This window comes from Vulpes lagopus, chromosome 22, assembly GCF_018345385.1.
Source record: "Vulpes lagopus strain Blue_001 chromosome 22, ASM1834538v1, whole genome shotgun sequence".
In the NCBI taxonomy this organism is placed as follows: Eukaryota; Metazoa; Chordata; class Mammalia; order Carnivora; family Canidae; genus Vulpes; species Vulpes lagopus.
In genome coordinates this window covers 30161567-30178997 of record NC_054845.1, presented here as the reverse complement: position 1 = coordinate 30178997, position 17431 = coordinate 30161567, and the positions used below count along the sequence as shown (strand labels likewise).

Sequence of the window (17431 nt, the reverse complement as noted above, 5' to 3'; positions counted from 1 at the left end):
TTTATTTATTTATTCATGAGAGACACACAGAGAGAGGCAGAGACACAGGCAGAGGGAGAAACAGGCTCCATGCAGGAAGCCCAATGCAGGACTCGATCCCGGGACTCCAGGATCACACCCTGGGCCGAAGGCAGACGCCAAATCCCTGAGCCACCCAGGGATCCCTGCTGCTTTTCATTTTAAATGTTCTGCAGCTGGGATCCCTGGGTGGCGAAGCGGTTTGGCACCTGCCATTGGCCCAGGGCGCGATCCTGGAGACCCGGGTCGAATCCCACGTCGGGCTCCCGGTGCATGGAGCCTGCTTCTCCCTCTGCCTGTGTCTCTGCCTCTCTCTCTCTCTGTATGACTATCATAAATAAATAATAAAAAAAAGTAAATACTTTAAAAAAATAAAAAAAAATAAATGTTCTGCAGCTAATCACTTCTGGAAAAACCCCAAAGGTACCCTTGATTATTATTATTATTTTTAGAGAATTAAAGTTACAAAGCTTAAAGTGCTTACAGAAGCCTAGGATTCTGGATTCCTTTTATAAAATATATTTCTAAATTACTCAAGTAATACATGAATATATATCTGCTGTGAAAATACAGGCAATATTAAAGTGCATAGAGTAAAAAGTTTCCCTGTACAAATTAATTTTCTGGGTAGGAGGGTGTGCCCATTAGACTTTTGATGGTTATTCACAAAGAGATCAAATTTGCCTCTAAAAGTTTGTACCAGGGGCGCCTGGGTGGCTTCGGGGTTGAGCACCTGCCTTCAGCCCAGGGCATGACCCCGAGGTCCTGGGATCGAGTCCCGCATCGGGCTCCCTGTGTGGAGCCTGCTTCTCCCTCTGCCTGGGTCTCTGCCTCTCTGTGTCTCCCATGATTAATAAATAAAATCTTTAAAATAAAAAAGTCTGTACTGTGTACTCTGCTGCCAGTAGCCGACGAGGGCTTCCCTACACTCCTCCCAACACTAGGTATGTCTTTGTGTTTGTTTTCTCACTTTGGCGGGTGAGTATCTTTTACGAAGTTTTACGTGTTGATTCCCGTATGGTTAACACAGCGTTATGCTAGGTTCAAGGGCACAACACGGTGATCAGCAATTCTGTGCTCCTCATCCCCTTCCCCTGCGCCCCTCATCCCCACCCACCTCCCTCGGGTGACCACCTGATCGTTCTCTAGAGCTCATGACGGTTTTAGGAGTTGCCACTTTTCCTTCTCTCTTGAATTCCACGTGTGAGTGAGGTCATATGGTAGTTGTCTTTCTCGGACTGATTTTACTTGGCATCCTCTGCTGGGTGGATGTGGATGTCGTAGTTTGGCCTTCCCTCATCAAGAGCTTCCTCTATCTTATCGTCTGGCTCTGCTCAGAGTCCGGAAGTGCAGGTCATTTTGTCTCTGGAATGCGTGAAGGGTCCCCCCACTTCTGACTGTTGGTGAGAGGCAAACTCCCCTCCTCCTGGGGGTCCCCTGGCCAGGCCAGGTTGGGGCCCAGTCCCATCTGATCTTGGATCAGTGGCCTGTACCCTACCCCACGTGCGCACACCCACACACCTTGTCTGTCACGGTCAAAAGAGCCAGAAGATCCTCTACCCGGTTCTGGCCCCAGAGCTGCAGCTGTGCCTCATGGGGTTCCCAAGGGGGTCTCCCTTCTGAGGGGCCCACAGTGGTCCTCCAAGGCTGTGTGCGGTCCAAGGCACATAGGGCTCCAGGTTGGCCACCCTGCTGCCTTCCTGGGCCCCCTACCCCCTGCATCCTCCTAAAGCTGCACTGGCTTGCCCCGGCCTCTGGACCCCGCTGCCCTCTGTGGGCTGAGGCCACAGCCCCCCGCCCTGCGTACACCTGCCCTGTGAACACTTGCTGCCGTGCACAAGTGTCTCTGTGCACACGGGCACACCTGTGGCCATGCACACCTGTCTCTGCAGCCCCGCGCTCCTGCGCACACCTGCGGCCGCGGTGCTGGCAGGCCTCCTGCCTTCCTGCCGCAGGGGCGCTGCCGCCGGGGGGGGGGGGGGGGGGGCGCGGCCGGGCCTGCCCGTGGACCAGCCTGCAGACCTGCGGTGGGAGCACTCCACGTCCCCCGGGCTCCGTCTGCAGGACTGCCGGGTGCCCCAACACTCTGGTGCAGGCGGGTCCCGCTGCAGCCCTTCCCGCCCAGCGCCCCTCCTGCCGTCCCCCTCCCCCTGTGACATTTAGGTCAAAACCCAGTTCACTCTTTTTTTTTTAATAACGTCATAAAATGTCTTTTTTGCCATTGTTAAAGGTTTGGGAAGTCCTGGGGCTGTGCGGACTGTCATTCTAGTAGACTTCATGCTTTAGGTACCCTGCAAAATTGAGCAGATGAGACAGAGCTCCCCGACACCGCTGTCCCCCCACATGCACAGCCCCCGGCCGCAGTCAGCCCCCCGTTTGCTGTAATCCCGAGCGGGCCATTGTCCCAGGGTCCCCCTGATACACACAGGCGTCTACCCTTGTGGCTCTTCCCGTGGATCTTGACAGATGTAATAGGAGATGTAGTCACCGTTAGAGTACCTACAGGATGGTTCCCCTGCCCTAGAGACCTCCTTGTTCTCCTGACTCATCCCACCTTGTGTGCACGGTGTTGTCTTTTCCAGAAGGTCAGAGACTTAGGATCCTGCCGGATGCCTTCTGGGACTGGCTTCTCTTACTTAGCGATACGTGTTCGCGGCTCCTCTGCCTCTTCGTGGCTGACAGCTCTTCTTTTTAGCCCTAACAGACATCGCCCAGCCTGGTTGTACCACATGCCCAGTCCCTGCAGAGTTGTCGTGGTCCTTTCCAGGTCGGGCCATCAGAAACGAAGCTGCTTGCTGTGAATACCTCCGTGCAGGTATTTGCGTGGACGTCAGGTTCTAACTCGGTTAACGGGTCAGGAGTGACCGCTGCCCAGGGCAACAGGTGGTGGGGTTCGGGGACAGACCGCCAGCGTCTGCGTGGGGCCCCAGGGAGCACGAGTCCCGCCGCCTCCTTGCTCCTGTGCTCAGCGCCCTGGGGGGTGGCCTCTGCTGGGCGCTCGGTGGGCTGGGGGCCCCGGGGCCTTCTGCCCGCCTTGCCCTGGTGCGGCGGGGGTGGGCACTCCTCGGGGCTCTGTTTGCTGTCTTTGGGGACGCTCCAGATCTTCTGCCCCATTTTCTGACCGGGTTGCTTGTTTTCTTTTTTCTTTTCTTTCCTTTTTTTTTTTTTTTAAAGATCTTATTTATTTATTCATAAGACACAGAGAGAGAGGCAGAGACACAGGCAGAGGGAGAAGCGGGCTCCCTGCAGGGAGCGTGATGCGGGACTCGATCCCAGGACCCCGGGGTCGCGCCCTGGGCTGAAGGCAGATGCTCAGCTGCTGAGCCCCCGGGCGTCCCTGCTTGTTTTCTTATTGTTGGTTTTGAAGAGTTCTTTTGTGTGTTTTGGAAAACCGTCCTTTATCCGAGATGGCTCTGCAGATATTTTCTCCTAGTCCGTGCTCTGCCTTCTCCTGCCAGTGTCTTCCACACAGAAGCTTTAAAGTTGTATTTTATTTCATCACTGCATTTTGGAAGTTTTTGATATAAATACAGTCCAGGTTGTCAATTGTTTTTCTCATGGATTTTGTCTTTTGTGTAGTATCTCAGAGCCACTGGGGTTTTGTCCTGTGTGCTCTCCTGGGAGCGAGATGGGACCGTGCCTTTTGTGTTACCTTGTTAAGGGTGTGTGTGGTGTGGTGTGGTGTGGAACCGCCTCACGCTGGCAACTGGGACGGGCGAGTCACAGCCCACATGGAGTTAATCCTGCCGGAGGTCCTCCTTACCCCAAAGCCTGTTTTTCTTAGAGATAAATTTTAAAATTTATGGCAAGTCTACTGTAAAACTCCTACCTACAAAATTTTATTTTAAAGTTAAAAGAGGTAGGAGTTAACAGTGGGGAGGGATTGGTGGATCTGTTCAGGCCAGCGACTCATTCATTAGCTGTGTCCCCAGAGAGTCAGCGGCTGGTGGGGGCGCTGCCCTGCTCTGGGACCCCGTTAGGTTGGCACTGCTGGCTGCGGGTCTGCTTCCCTGGAAATCAGGTCAGATGGCTATAATCTGTGTTTTATTTAAAAAGAAAAAAATAGCTTAATGCTAAGTTGTTTTTGTTTTTTTAAAGATTTTATTTATTCATGAGAGACACAGGGAGAGAAGCGGAGACACAGGCAGAGGGAGAAGCAGGCTCCTCGAAGGGAGCCCGACGTAGGACTCGATCCCAGGACCCCAGGATCACGCCCCAGACTGCAGGCGGCGCTAAACCTCCGAGCCACCTGGGCTGCCCCAATGCTAAGTTTTAATAAGTTTGAGATGTGAGGTGTACAAAGTCGGTGCTGGGATGGGGGGAGCACTGAGCTGTGACCACCACAGTTTTAACACCGTAGAAGACAACCTCAGCTGCTCCTGTGCTGTTGGCCCTGATGTCGTGAACAGGCGCTGGTTTATATTAAAATCTAGCAGTAAGGTTTGTAAAGCACGTCATTCATGACAGTCATTTAAGACAAGTTTTTATGAGCCCCGTGTTTATTGAAAAAGACATGTCATGCACGTGGTAGTAGATTTTTGGACGTTAAATGTTAGCTCTAAACCCCTTCCCACTTTCCTATAGGAAGTCTTGCTGCCGTGTTGAGTAGCGATCCGTGAGAAATACTTACGCACACGTGTAAACGTATGTTCACGATCATACACTGACTACAAGCCTCCCTGCATCCTAGATTGTCCCCTACTAATGTGTGTTTGTGGACCACTTCCTGTCTTAGTTCTGTGGCTGAGAAGAATGTCAGTTTTAAGGCTGCATAATATGAAATGTCAGAATTTAATGGGGCCTCTTCTGATGGAGGCTGAGGTTGCTGAGCCTTTTTCTAAACGTCTACCTGTCAGGTTGCTGCGTAGCAGAGAGAGAGGTTCAGAGGCTCTACTAAAGGCAGACGGTACGGTTCCTCAGCTGCCTTGAGCTGGACTGCAAAGGGCCATAGCTAGCTTTAAGTGGATGCCTGTATTTTATTTTTAAGTCATCTCTACCTCCAACGTGGATGTGGCTTGAACTCACAACCCTGAGATCAAGAGTCACACACTCCACCAACTGAGCCACCCAGGTGCCCCTAAATTAATATTAATGCCTTTAAAAACAAACCTCAGAGAATGTTTGTAATATTTTCATATTAATAATTTTAGGATGGGGGGCACCTGGGGGGCTCAGTTGTTAAAGCATCTGCGTTGGGCTCACGTCATGGTCCCCGGGTCCTGGGATGGAGCCCGCATTGGGCTCCCTGCTCCGCGCGGGGTCTGCTTCTCCCTCTCCCTCTGCCCCTCTGCACTGCTCATGCTCCTTCTCTCTCTCTCTCTCATAGAAATAAATAAAATCTTAAAAATAATTTTTAAGAGGCTTACACATATTCTACGTGCAACAATTCCCCTCTCCCTGCCCCTAAATCAGAGAACATTCTGGGTGTTTTTTAACCTGTTTTGGAGGTAGGAAGAACCAAGGGCTGGCAAACCTCAGTTTTGGTTGGGCTGAAGTCATCTTTTGTGATGCTATGAAGGCTCTTTGAAGCTTGTTTGGGAAGAAGGTAAACTAGGGAGTTATGGGCTATCTGAGCTCCTCGTTCAGAAGGTACGAGCTGTGAGGCCTCACGTTCTCTCTGGGGCATGGGTGGCATATTGGGGAGAGGTGGGCTTTGAGTACACAGTGGGGGCTGTACCGGCCTTTAAACCTGCAGTCTCGCTGATCCCTGAAGAGCTGCTTGCTGGTGTGTGTTTCGGGGTCGTATATGGAGTTGGCTTGTGTGGGTAGATTGACTTCTTAGGAAGCAATCCCCTGTTGGTGACCTTTAAAGGTTACTTCTAGTCCGTTTCTGTTACAACATGCGGTGAAAGTCGCTTCACGTGTCTGAGGATAAATTTCTAGAAGTGGAGCTACTGAGTCCAAGGGCATATGCTTTTGTAGTTTTGATAGATCCTCTCGATTGCCGTCCCAGAGAGGTTGCGTGAGCGCAAACTTTGGCAGTGAGTGGATGGGGTGTCTTTCACAGCAGGGCTGCCAATATGATATCATGCACCGTGTTTCTAAAATTTTAGGTCTGTTGAGTGAAAAGTGGTATTTTAACATGGTTCTAATTTATATGTTTCTCCTGGAAAATATGAAACAGCTTTTCGTATGTTTGCGTATGTATGTTCTGAGAACGTCCTCGCCAGTCCTGCTACCCCATCATCAGGTGCATTAAACTATAGGCAGAATAATTGCATTTCCATGACATACAGCCTGGTATTTCAGATTCTGATGTACCTCGACTGAGTTGTACCTCTGTCACTTGCCAGCCAGGCGACCCCGTGCAAGCCCTAGGCCTAGCGAAGGTTTGGTTTTGTCTTTGAACTGCAGAAGTGGGATAAGGATAAGCTCACACTAACGCTTCTCACCTGCTGTGTTAGGGCCCTGTTAGTAGCCCCTGACATGGGTTAGGGCCACCACTTGCCAGATGGGGAAACCAGTCAAAAGCAGGACGGTGACCTGGAAGGGGCCCAGGGCTGGTGGGTGGTGATCAGATGTGAGTCAGGCTCCTGGGTGCTCTTTCTGGTTCTGAGAATCCTCCTTAGCATGCTGGGATGGACTTGTTGTCCATGTTAGTTCAGCTGGTGGGGTGCAGATGACAGGAGTGAAGGGGGGACCCTACACATCAGGACAGCTGGCTCTGTGATTTTAGTCCCTTGATAGGTGTTCAGAGAACACTTGCTATCGATATTGGTCTTCTTCAGAGTCACTCGGCTCTAGATGGACAGCCCCACAGAGAAAGGACGTCGTGTTCACTGCCATCCCCACCATCCCTACCCCAGGAAGAGCACCGGGCACCTGGCTGGTGTGCATCGGTCCGCACCTGTGAGACAAGGGTTTTCAGGGGGCGCCTGCGCTCTGATAACTGCTGCGTTGTGGTGAGTGAGGCACTGGGGAGTCCTCGAACACGACTCATTTTCACTGGGTCTGGAAGGATGAATAGGAGTTCGCCAGCCTCTGGAGATCTGACTCATGTCTGGATGCGGATTCACTTGGGGGAAGCAAGTATGTCTCTGTAGGGTTAGTCTTGTTGGACACCGACAGGAGCCAAGTCGGGTTTAGTCAGCAGCACTGCTTCTGTCGGATGTGGGTAGGGGAGGGCAACAGGAGGCAGAGCAGGGAAAGGGGGAGCAGTCCCCCCGAGATTCAGCTAACTCATCTCAGGGTTTGAGGATACTCTTACTTGGGTGCAAAAATTTTCTAGTAGCCACATTAACATTTTTTTAAAAGGTGAAATTAATTTCAGTGCAATTTTGTAAACCACAATATTAATTATATCCATATGTAAGCAATAGAAAAATTTGTGTGGGGCCCCTGGGTGCTCAGTCGGTGAAGCGACCGGCTCTTGATTTCAGCTCAGGCCATGACCTCAGGGTCGCGGGATCGAGCCCACTCCGTGCTCAGCAGGGAGTCTGCTTGAGGCTCTCTCCCCCTCTGCCCTCCCCACTCGCCTACGTGCTCACTCTCTCACACGTGTGCTCTGTCAAATAAATAAATCTTTTTAAGAAGTTTGTGAACGAGACATTTTTTCCCATACTAAATAAATCTTTGAAATCTGGTGCATACGGTGCATTGACCAGCATGTCTCAATTTGGATGTTAGCTTGTCATCAAAAATACTTGATAAATATTTGGATTTTATGAAATTTGCAGTTAAAAAAGTGGATTGTTTTATCCAGATTGTTCCAAGCACACTTAAACGTTTTCCAGTAGCTGAGTTGAGGACACTTTTACAATGACATTTAGATCACTAGAAATACAGCTTCCCAGCTGGGCCAGCCTGTGCAGCTGTGGGGTTCCTAGCGGACAGCACGGCTCCCGGGTTCGCCCTCGTTCAGACGAGCCCAGTGGACGGGGCTGCGGGTTCCGAGGCCTCCAGTACTTGGGCAGGTCCTCAGATAGGGGGCCCCACAGCTGAGTCGGAGGGAGAACCACCCGGTGGGGAGCACGGCCTCCTTTGCTTTGTGTCTGGGTTTGGGGTTAAGGTGTGCTGTAGGGGTTAATCAGCCCCAGTTTTAGGAATAAAGACCAAAGACTGAAGCTCCGGAGGCCTCTCACCTGTTACTTAAGAACGAATCCTGCTTTGGGCCAGGGGCAGCCACAGAACTTTGTGGACTTTGCTGATTTCCTGTCTGTCCGCAGCAGGTGCATCATCACACCGTGAGTGAGCTCTCCTTGGCCTTAGAGGTGTGGGGAAACTCAGAAACCCAAGTTTCGGCCCAGAAAGTCTAGGGGGAGCTGCTGTGAGGGAAGACAGAGTCTTGTCACCTGGGCTTATCCAGATGGCATGGGGGGGTGGGGGGCTACAGAGGCAGGGTGAGCACACACGTCCCAGGACGCCGGTGGGTGTCCCGTAAGGAAAGAAATCTGGGTTCACTTCTAGTGTTGCAGGTGGCAGTAGAGCATTCTGGATGAATTCCTTACTGCCCAACCTCAGCGGCTGATAGCAATTGCTCCTGGTGTCTGGGGGCTGTTTTGAGTCCTCCTGTGGCTGCCTGCTGTGATGCGCAGGAAGCGGAATGCTCGATAGAGGTGTCTTTAGAAATAGGTGACTGTGCTCGCCCTGCGACGTGGGCGCACTCGGTCCTCACGCCGCGCCGATTCGGGCCTCCCTCACCTGTCCGGGACCCGTGCGTGAGCCGCCTGGCCTTGACGGTGGCCCGTGCACCTGCTCCCGGCCCAGGCTGCCCTGGGAGGCCCCGCCGTCTCAGCGCCGCTCGCCCACCGCTCGCCAAGCCCTGTCCTGCAGCCTCGCTGGCGCCCGTTTGCGGGCGTTTTGTCCCTTGTGTTGGGGGATTCGCGGTTGTGAACGCACCCCCCCCCGCGGAGCGTGGCCGTGCTGGCTGGTGTTCCTTAGGGGGAAGGCTCCGTGGGCCTTACGGAGAGAACGCTCGTGAAGCAAGCTTTGCTCAGGTGCGAGCCCAGGGCTCACGGATGCGTGTGCGTGAAGCAAGCTGTTTACAGAACACACACAAGCAGGGTTACGTGTTGGTGGGTTGATGGAAACGTGGCCAGAGGCTCACAGACGCCTGACCCTGTCTGTCCCCTGAGAACAGTGACTCGGTGTTGTGGTTGAGTGTGCACGGCCACTGTCACCACAGCGCTACCTCCGACAATGACACTTGACAGTATTGGACGTTCAGGAGTTCAGGGAAGTTCACAACCTGTGTCACGTCGTGGAGCCGCCAACAGGAATGTGAACCCAGGTTCCTCTGGGTGTGTCTATATGTACGTAGGGGTGCGTGTGCACGTGCACAGACGTGTGTGTACTGTCTTCCGCGTAGGCCCCGCACCCAGCCTGGGGCAGGACTTCATGCCTCTCGTGACGGAGCCGCCAGGCGCTCTGAGCACGTGTTTCTGCTACACTGCGTCTCTTACTCGGGGATCGTGAACTTGTAATATCATTTTTTTTCATTTTCCAAATGTCGATACGTCACATAAAGAAGCACTCTAGGGTCTCAGTGATGCAAGCCTTCAGGAAGCAGTGGCGGCACCGGCCCGGCGCCCGCCCCGTGCGCAGCAGTTTGCGGCTCCTCTGGGGAGCTGGCGGTGAGGAGCAAGGCCCCGGGGAGGACAGGCTGGCGGGGGACACGCTCCCCGTCTGTGTACGCCTCTTTCTTCTTACTTGTTTGAGGAGGAGCACGTGGAGTTGGGACGGCCCTTGAGGAAGGACAGCGCGAGGCACAGCAACGCCGCGTAGCTGGCGCAGACGTGTGTGCGGAGGAGACCTGGGAAAGGCCCTTGCGGAGTTCGGGCTTCGCCTTTCATGTAAATATTCACGATTCATAAGTTGTGCAAAGAATACTTGTCTAAGGAGGAGGGGCCAGAGGCAAATGCAGGTAAAACGAGTCGGATTCTGGCGTGGCCGCCCACCCGTGAAGGGGAGTCCGAGGACTGAGGCTGCAGGAAGAGCTTGCCCCGGCGGGTCGGGGCCTGTGCCTGCGGAGGTGAGGGTCGAGGCCTGAGGGGTGGTGGCTGGAGGGACTGCCATAAAGATGTCGGGGGACCGTGGCTTTAGGAGCAGTAGGATGACACCTCTGACGTCCCGCTGAAGGGCCTGGTGGTGACGCAGGGAGGCTGGACACGCCGAGACGCTCACCGCTTGCAGCACGATCGCGGGGAATCCGCAGGGACCGCTCCCCACTCCGAACTCAATCCGATCGGTAAGTCCCCCGGATGCAGGGAAAAGCAGTGGGCAGCACGGTGTGCGGACGAAGGCCCTGTCAGACCCGGGCCTCAGCGTGTCACCAAGCCTGTGACGGGAGGCCGGCAGCTAGTCTGCGTCCTAGACCTTACGTGACCATGAAGGGCCAGAGAGAAAACAGGTGAAGCCTTTCTGTGGGCCGCATGGTCTCTGTCGCTGCAGCTTTGCGGGTGTAGCCGACAAAGGGCCAAAGACGACACGGGAATGAATGAGCTCGGGCGGTCCAATAAAACCATTTACAGAAGCAACGGGGCCAGTGTCAGGCCGTTATTGGCTAATCTCTATTTTATTTTTATTTTATTGATGTGTAGTTGACATAAAATATTCTATTAGCTTCAGGTGTACAGCCCACTGACTCAGCATTTCTGTATATTGAGGCGTGATCACCGCTCTGAATCCAGCCACCACGTGTCACCGTGCCGAGTCCTACAGCGGTACCGGCTGTGTGCCCTGTGCTGGGCTGTACATCACACCCCCTCGTCTTAATGCTTTATAGCTCGAAGTTTATGCCTCTTCCTCCCTCCCCATCTGCCCCTGGCAACCGACAGATTGTTCTTTGTATCTGTGAGTTTGTTTCTGTTTGCTCATTCTTTTTCTTTTCCTTTTTTCTTTTCTTTCCTTTTCTTTTCTTTTCTTTTCTTTTCTTTTCTTTTCTTTTCTTTTCTTTTCTTTTCTTTCTTTCTTTCTTTCTTTCTTTCTTTCTTTCTTTCTTCTTTCTTTCTTTCTTTCTTTCTTTCTTTCTTTCTTTCTTTCTTTCTCCTTCCTTCCTTCCTTCCTTCCTTCCTTCCTTCGTTCCTTCCTTCCTTCGTTCCTTCCTTCCTTCCTTCCTTCCTTCCTTTTTTTAGATTCCAGATAGAAGTAAAATCATACGGTCTTTCTCTGACTTATTTCACTTAGTATCATATGCTGTAGGTCCATCCATATTGCTGGAAATGACAAGATTCCATCCCCTTTTTATAGCCGAGTGATATTCCATCGTGAACCCGCAGCCCCTACCCGAGGAGCGGCAGGTACACATGCTGCATGCGTGGCCCCTCTTGGGGGGGGAAGCATCGCTTAAGAACCAGAAGTCTGGGCTCTGGGGCTAAGCCGCAGGACGATCCCCTAACCTGCCCAGGATTCCCTCCCTTCCTCCCTCCCTTCCTCCTAACCTCCCTCCCTCCCTTCCGCAGAGGGCCGGATTCCTCTTCACTCAGATCTGTGCGGCGCCCTCTGCGGGGACAGGGACAGGGACGGGACAGGGACGGGGACTGGGTGAGCAGGGCGCGGCCCTCCCAGCACCTGTCTCCTGTCTCCTGTCTCCGCTGCTGCCCGGCTCTGCCCGCCAGCCTCGCGGCAGCTGAGCATCACACAAGGAGTCACACTTCAGGGCGTCTGGGGGAGCCGGGGGCGGGGGGTTTGAAGGGCTCTGAGGTCTGCTTGGTGCTTCCTGGGTGTTCGCTTAGGCGGGAAGGGAGCGGTTCTGGGGTTCTGGCGGGGGGCTGGCTGGCGCGCTCCCCGAGCCCCTAAGCTTGGACACACAGGGCCTAGCGTGCTCACTCCCCGCCTCCCCAGATGCCGCCACAGGAGCCGGGGTCACCGCCCGCCTGCCTGCCCCGTGACCCGGAGACCGTGGGCCGCTGCCCTGCTCACATCTCACCTGAGGTCCGCGGGCTGCACCCCGCCCCCCGCCGCGTCCCACCTGCACGCCCATCCCCACCCCGGCTGCTCTCCCCTGGGGCTCCCTACCTGGGCGGGTAGCCCGCCGTCACCCCCTGGGAGGCCCCTGGAGCCCCCTGCGGCCCTCGGCCACATCCCACCGACCACCGTCCGTTGACTTTCCATCTGTTGCTCCTGTCCACGGTTTCGCCAAAGCACAACCTCCTTTTCCAAGCCAACTTGTCCATGGTTCTGTTCCCATCCAAAAACCCCCAAAGCCTTCGGGGTGACCTGTGAGGCCTGGCTGCCTTTCCAGCCTCTTGCCACCTTCCCCCTTTGTTGTCCCCACCCTCCAGCCCTCTTGAACTGCTCGCAGTTTGGCCAGTGGGTCAGGACCCCCACCCTCTGCTCCAGGTCCCCATCAGCTTCCTCCCCTGGGAACTCCTCCCCCTCCCCAACCCAGTCTCCTCGCCTGCCTGGCCCCTTCCTTCCAGTAGCGTCTCCTCCTCCCCCTGGAGGCTTCCTTGGCCCTCTCCCCTAGATTCGGGGCTCCTGCTAGGGGTTTCCATGGCACCCCGCGGTGACCTTACTGCAGCTCTGATGGCCTCTCTCTGGGTGCTCCTCCAAAGTGGGTCCTGGTGATTATCTCTTCTCTGCCCCCGCACAGTGTCTGGCTCTCTGTAGTGGGACGCATAAACACATTTTATAAGTTAGAGAAAGAAACTTTGTCCAAGTTGTCTTGCAGTGGCAGCGGGATGTCAGAGTTTTAACGTATCCTGCTCTGGTGTGTGATTTGCCCCAGGGACAGAGCCCGGTGGCTGTCCACGGTTCCAAGTCCTCGTAACTAGCTCATTTCTTGCCTATCCTTGTAGTACCTGTCACCGGCCCCTCCACTTTGCCGGGAGGAGCTGACCCCTAGGCTGCCATCCAGGAGCCCGTGACTGACAGACCCGGGATCTTTGCCAAGTTTAAGAAAAATAAGGTAGTTAGCGGGGTGTCAGCTGTCCTGGTTCTAGGAGTCAAAGCTCATGATTTCTCCTCGTATATTCATCTGTGCCTTCAGTGGAAGCAGCTTGCAAAAATAAAGAGCACAGTAGGGACGGAGCCTCAGCTGAGAACCTGGCCGTTGTGGGGGGTGGCAGGCAGGGAGGGAGGAGGAGGGAGGCGGTTACCCTCAGGGTCAACATTTCAGGTTGTCCCCGAAAAATAGTTGCAAAGGCAACCAGCCAGAGAGGAGATTGGTGGCTCCCCAGCCCCTACCCTCTGTGGTTCTTGGCACTTTGGCTGCCATCAGATTGATGACATCTTCCCAGTCCTGACAGAAGTGACAACCTCAAGAGGAAAAAAGTATGTTTCTGCACTGAATAAAAGATTAAAACAACACAAAGAAGCAAGCCCGTTCCTGCATGAGGGCTTCAGTACTTGCCTTGTGCAAAATGCTGTGAGTTAATACCTTTGTCTCAGGGGGATATTTTTTTTTTCCTTAAATCTTCAGAGTTATTTCCAGAGTTGCAAAGGATATTTCAAAAACCATGTCTGAAGTTGAAAGTGCCCAAGTACAGCCAGCTCTGGGTGGAAGGACAGAGAAAAGGGGAGAGTGTCCTATTGAGAGATGAGGGAGTTATCACCTGCCAATGCTAATGTGGGATGTGAATGGAGTTGTTTTAAAGACTGAGAACTATAATGGCTTTAAAAAAAAAAACTAATGACTTCTGGAAAGTTGAAGCAAAATGAATTGAATTACTGTGATAATTAAAGAACAGTTCATTTGCTTTCAACTATATTTCTATATTTTTCCAGTGCAAAAACCATAGGATTTATGAAACTCAAATGATTGGAAGTGTAGGTTTGATTCAGAAAAGAAACCTGAATAGAATTGATTCCTTTCCATGATACAATATTTGACTTTAAATTTGGTTATTAAACTATTAAAGAGGGCAGCCCCGGTGGCTCAGCGGTTTGGCACTGTCTTTAGCCCAGGGCATGATCCTGGAGACCCGGGATCGAGTCCCACATTGGGCTCCCTGCATGGAGCCTGCTTCTCCCTCTGCCTGTGTTTCTGCCTCTCTCTCTCTCTCTCTCTCTCTGTCTCTCATGAGTGAATAAATAAAATCTTAAAAAAAAAAAAGTACAGAAGATTAAAAAAAACTATTAAAGGAATCGGCCTACATGAAGTATAAGTTAAGTCATATTTAAAATCACAAAGTGCGGGTGTTATTCTGTATGCTGGTAAATTGAACACCAACAAAAAATAAATTTATTATTAAAAAAGATTAAAAAATGTAAACTCAAAAAAAAATAAAATAAAATCACAAAGTGCTTTTTATTTTTTAATTTTTTAAAGATTTTATTTATTCATGAGAGACACACAGAGGCAGAGACACAGGTAGAGGTAGAAGCAGGCTCTGTGCAGAGAGCTGATGTGGGACTCGATCCAGGACTCCAGGATCACACCCTGGGCTGAAGGCAGACGCTAAACCCCTGAGCCACCCAGGGATCCCACAAATGTGCTTTTTAAATTATAAGATTGTCACAACAAGTTCCGTTGATAAGTACTAATAAGTAGCTCATCTTAAAAATTCTGTTTAGAAAAATGTGCATGTCCACACCCCTTTAGGAGCATAGCTATCTGAATAGCAAATTATTTTCAAATGGATTTCCAGAACACATTAGGGTGGGTGTTGTGTTTAGAACCTGAATATTCTTATTGAAGATTATTCATTTTAAGAGTCAACAGCGCACTAAGTCCCTGGGGTAAATACACGTCCTCAATATGACGGGTGCCTAAGATCCTCAACAGATCTGAGCAATCATGCTGTACTTCGGTACTGGGAAGCTCTCACTCTTCCTGAAGGATCAGCGTGAATGAAGGCGGATATTTTTTATGCAACATCTTTTTCTTTGCAACATTTCACTACATGCACTCAGACTCCACATCACAGCAGATCGTTTTCAGGGAACACCTCGCATCATTTAGATGGAGTGTCTTCTCCTCAGTGCTGTAGCTTCAGTTGTCCGGTGACAAAAAAAGACAAGGAGGGGGAAATCCTGGCACGGGGACCAGTTTCGAGAATTGTTTTGAAGCAGTCATTGTACTCAGGTGGCTGGCAGGCTACTGCAAGCAGAGATGCAGGAGGCGGTCAGAGCCCGGCCGGCCGTAGACTGGGCGTCGTCTCAACGCAGCAGGTGCTGGTGGCCAGCGAGCAGAGAGGCGGCTGGACTCTTCCCTTCTGCGGGGTCACTTCCTTCCTCCCTCCTACCACCCACTTGGGGGGCTCTCAGGCTTACAGGTTTTGAAATGAAACAGAGCTGGGGGGCGGCCGACACGCAGTTCCGCTGGGGCGGGGGGGGGGGGTGACCTCGGCCGCGGCTGGCGGCCCCCTCCCTGAGCCTCGTCCGCCGTGTGGCCCCGGCAAGGGCGGGGTAGGAGCGTGCTCGGGGGGCTGCGGGTGCACGGGGGCTCCGGGCTCGCGGTGGAACCGCCTGCTCCTTGGTTAGAGGCAGAGCTAGACGGGCACGCCATCCGTGGCTCAGGGGTCAGAGTGACAGCATCGGGACCCCTGGCTGCCACTGTCACCCACCTGCTGGCCACAGGCCCCCTTCCGCAGCCCGCCCTGCAGCAGCCCCGGCACGGCCTTGGCCCAGAGCTCCGGCCCTTCCGTGTAGAGTGGGCCGGTCCGGGAGGTGCGACAAGGGCCGCTCCCAGTGTCACCGTTCCCGGGGTATCTGTTTTGCTCCTCCTGCGCCAGAGCCTCGGGGGGGAGCGGCTCTTCTGGGTCCCTGACTCCCTGCGGCGCTGGCCGTGGCCGTGGCCCTGCTGCCCGCCGCGAGTGCCCAGGAGCGCCTGTCCCCACATTCTTGCCGGTCAGGAGTTCTACAGTCTGGACGGCCGGACGCCCGTCTGGGGTGCGAGGCAGGTGCACTGTGGCACCGAGATCCCGAGAGTCACCCTCGACTGCAGTTTGGTAACAACGAGGATGCCCTCAGCCTGTGGGCTGATCCTGCAGGAGGAACCACTTGCGGAAGAGCAACTTCCGTTTCTTTGTGCTCTGCGCCACCGAGAGCTTTGCTCTGCAGTTGTCACTCAAGCAGCTGCCCCCCAGAGTGTCAGCGGACCCAAAGAGTCTTCGGTGCTGCAGTTCAAGGTTCAAGAGATCAGCCAGCTGGTGCCTCTTCTACTGCGTCCATGTGTCCCCATCAGCCGCACCAGGTGGCAACACAGGACTCTGATGGCACGAGGTTCTGCTTCAGGTGTTCATTCCTGTTTGCCTCAGATCCTTATAGACGCACATGGGACTGTGTGGCTTGACAGCTGAGGTGGGCCTAGTGATGATTTAATGCAGTGGTTCTCAGCTTCGGTCGCCCACCAGAATCCCTGGGGAGGGACTGCAAAAATTCCCATGGGCCTGCACCCCAGGCCAGTTAGATCAGCATCTCTGGGGACGCCTAGGATGGCTCAGATGTCGTGTCAGGGCCGAGAGTCATTGATCTAATAAACCCCCCTCATCTGTCAGATAATGGAGTTCACCCTCTGTGAGTTTGCAGGTCATGCAGGTGGTTCGTGGGGGAATCAGAGGACATCCCATTTCTCAGCCTGTCCTTTGAAACTGCAAATACTTTGTCCACGCTTTGGGTTCAGGAGTAGTGTAGGCTTTTCCGTCTGACCTAAGGAAGCTGAAGCTGTTGATTACAGTTGGGGATGTGAAGTTTGCAGTCCTGTCGACTTCATTTTTTCCCCTGGCGACTTAATGTTTAAGCAGCTTGTATCACAGTCAGTTTTATTCCTAATCAGATTAGATGGTTAGAACCCCTTAATTTAAAAAGAAATTCTTGATATTAAAGCCTTCTCCTGTGAGCATCCCGTCTAAGCCAGGCACTATCATGATCACTCCCATGTGTTGTCTCTTGCCCGGTGTTCTGTGGCAGCTGGGCCTGGCACCTAGTAGCTGCCTGGCTAAGCCTTGGTTCCTTCAGTAGCACGATGGAGGGAGTCGTAGCATCTTCCCAGAGTGTGAGTGGCCACTCAGGCACACGAATGACATAATGCTTCAAGTGCTTAAGATGGTGCCCAGGATGCAATTTTAGCTCTTGTTATCTGTCCTGGCCTAGACTAAGTGTTATTACCTGGATTACTTTAATTCTTGTAACAACCTAGGGAGGCACTATTTCTCCCATTTTGCAGATTAGAAAACCGGGGCACTCCGTTAATTGCCTAAAACACAAGACCCAGGTAGGGAAGTGTCTGCTTAGCTCCAGAGCCCAGGCAGTTACCCATTATCGTCAGGTGCTCGGTGCGTGTACATGCGTGTGTGGGTGAGTACCGGCAGGGCGTGCACATGACACCCACAGTACAATGTTCTGTGGCTTCTGTCCTTGAGAAAAGGTCAGAAACCCCTTTAAGGCCCATTGGGTCAAGGAATAACAGGATAGAAGATGAATAGTCTTTCCCTTTGATTAATTTTGTTATCTGCTTTGAGTTTGAACCACACTGATTCTATATGAAAAGATTTCTCACTTGTTTGCTTTCCTGTTCACCTAAGGTGGACGG

The 17431-nt window shown here is 52.8% G+C and overlaps 1 pseudogene; it reads left to right on the top strand.

The window, feature by feature from the left end:
- The first annotated feature begins 9505 nt into the window (after window positions 1–9505).
- LOC121480569 lies at window positions 9506–16192 on the top strand (annotated as a pseudogene).
- Window positions 16193–17431: the final 1239 nt, after the last annotated feature.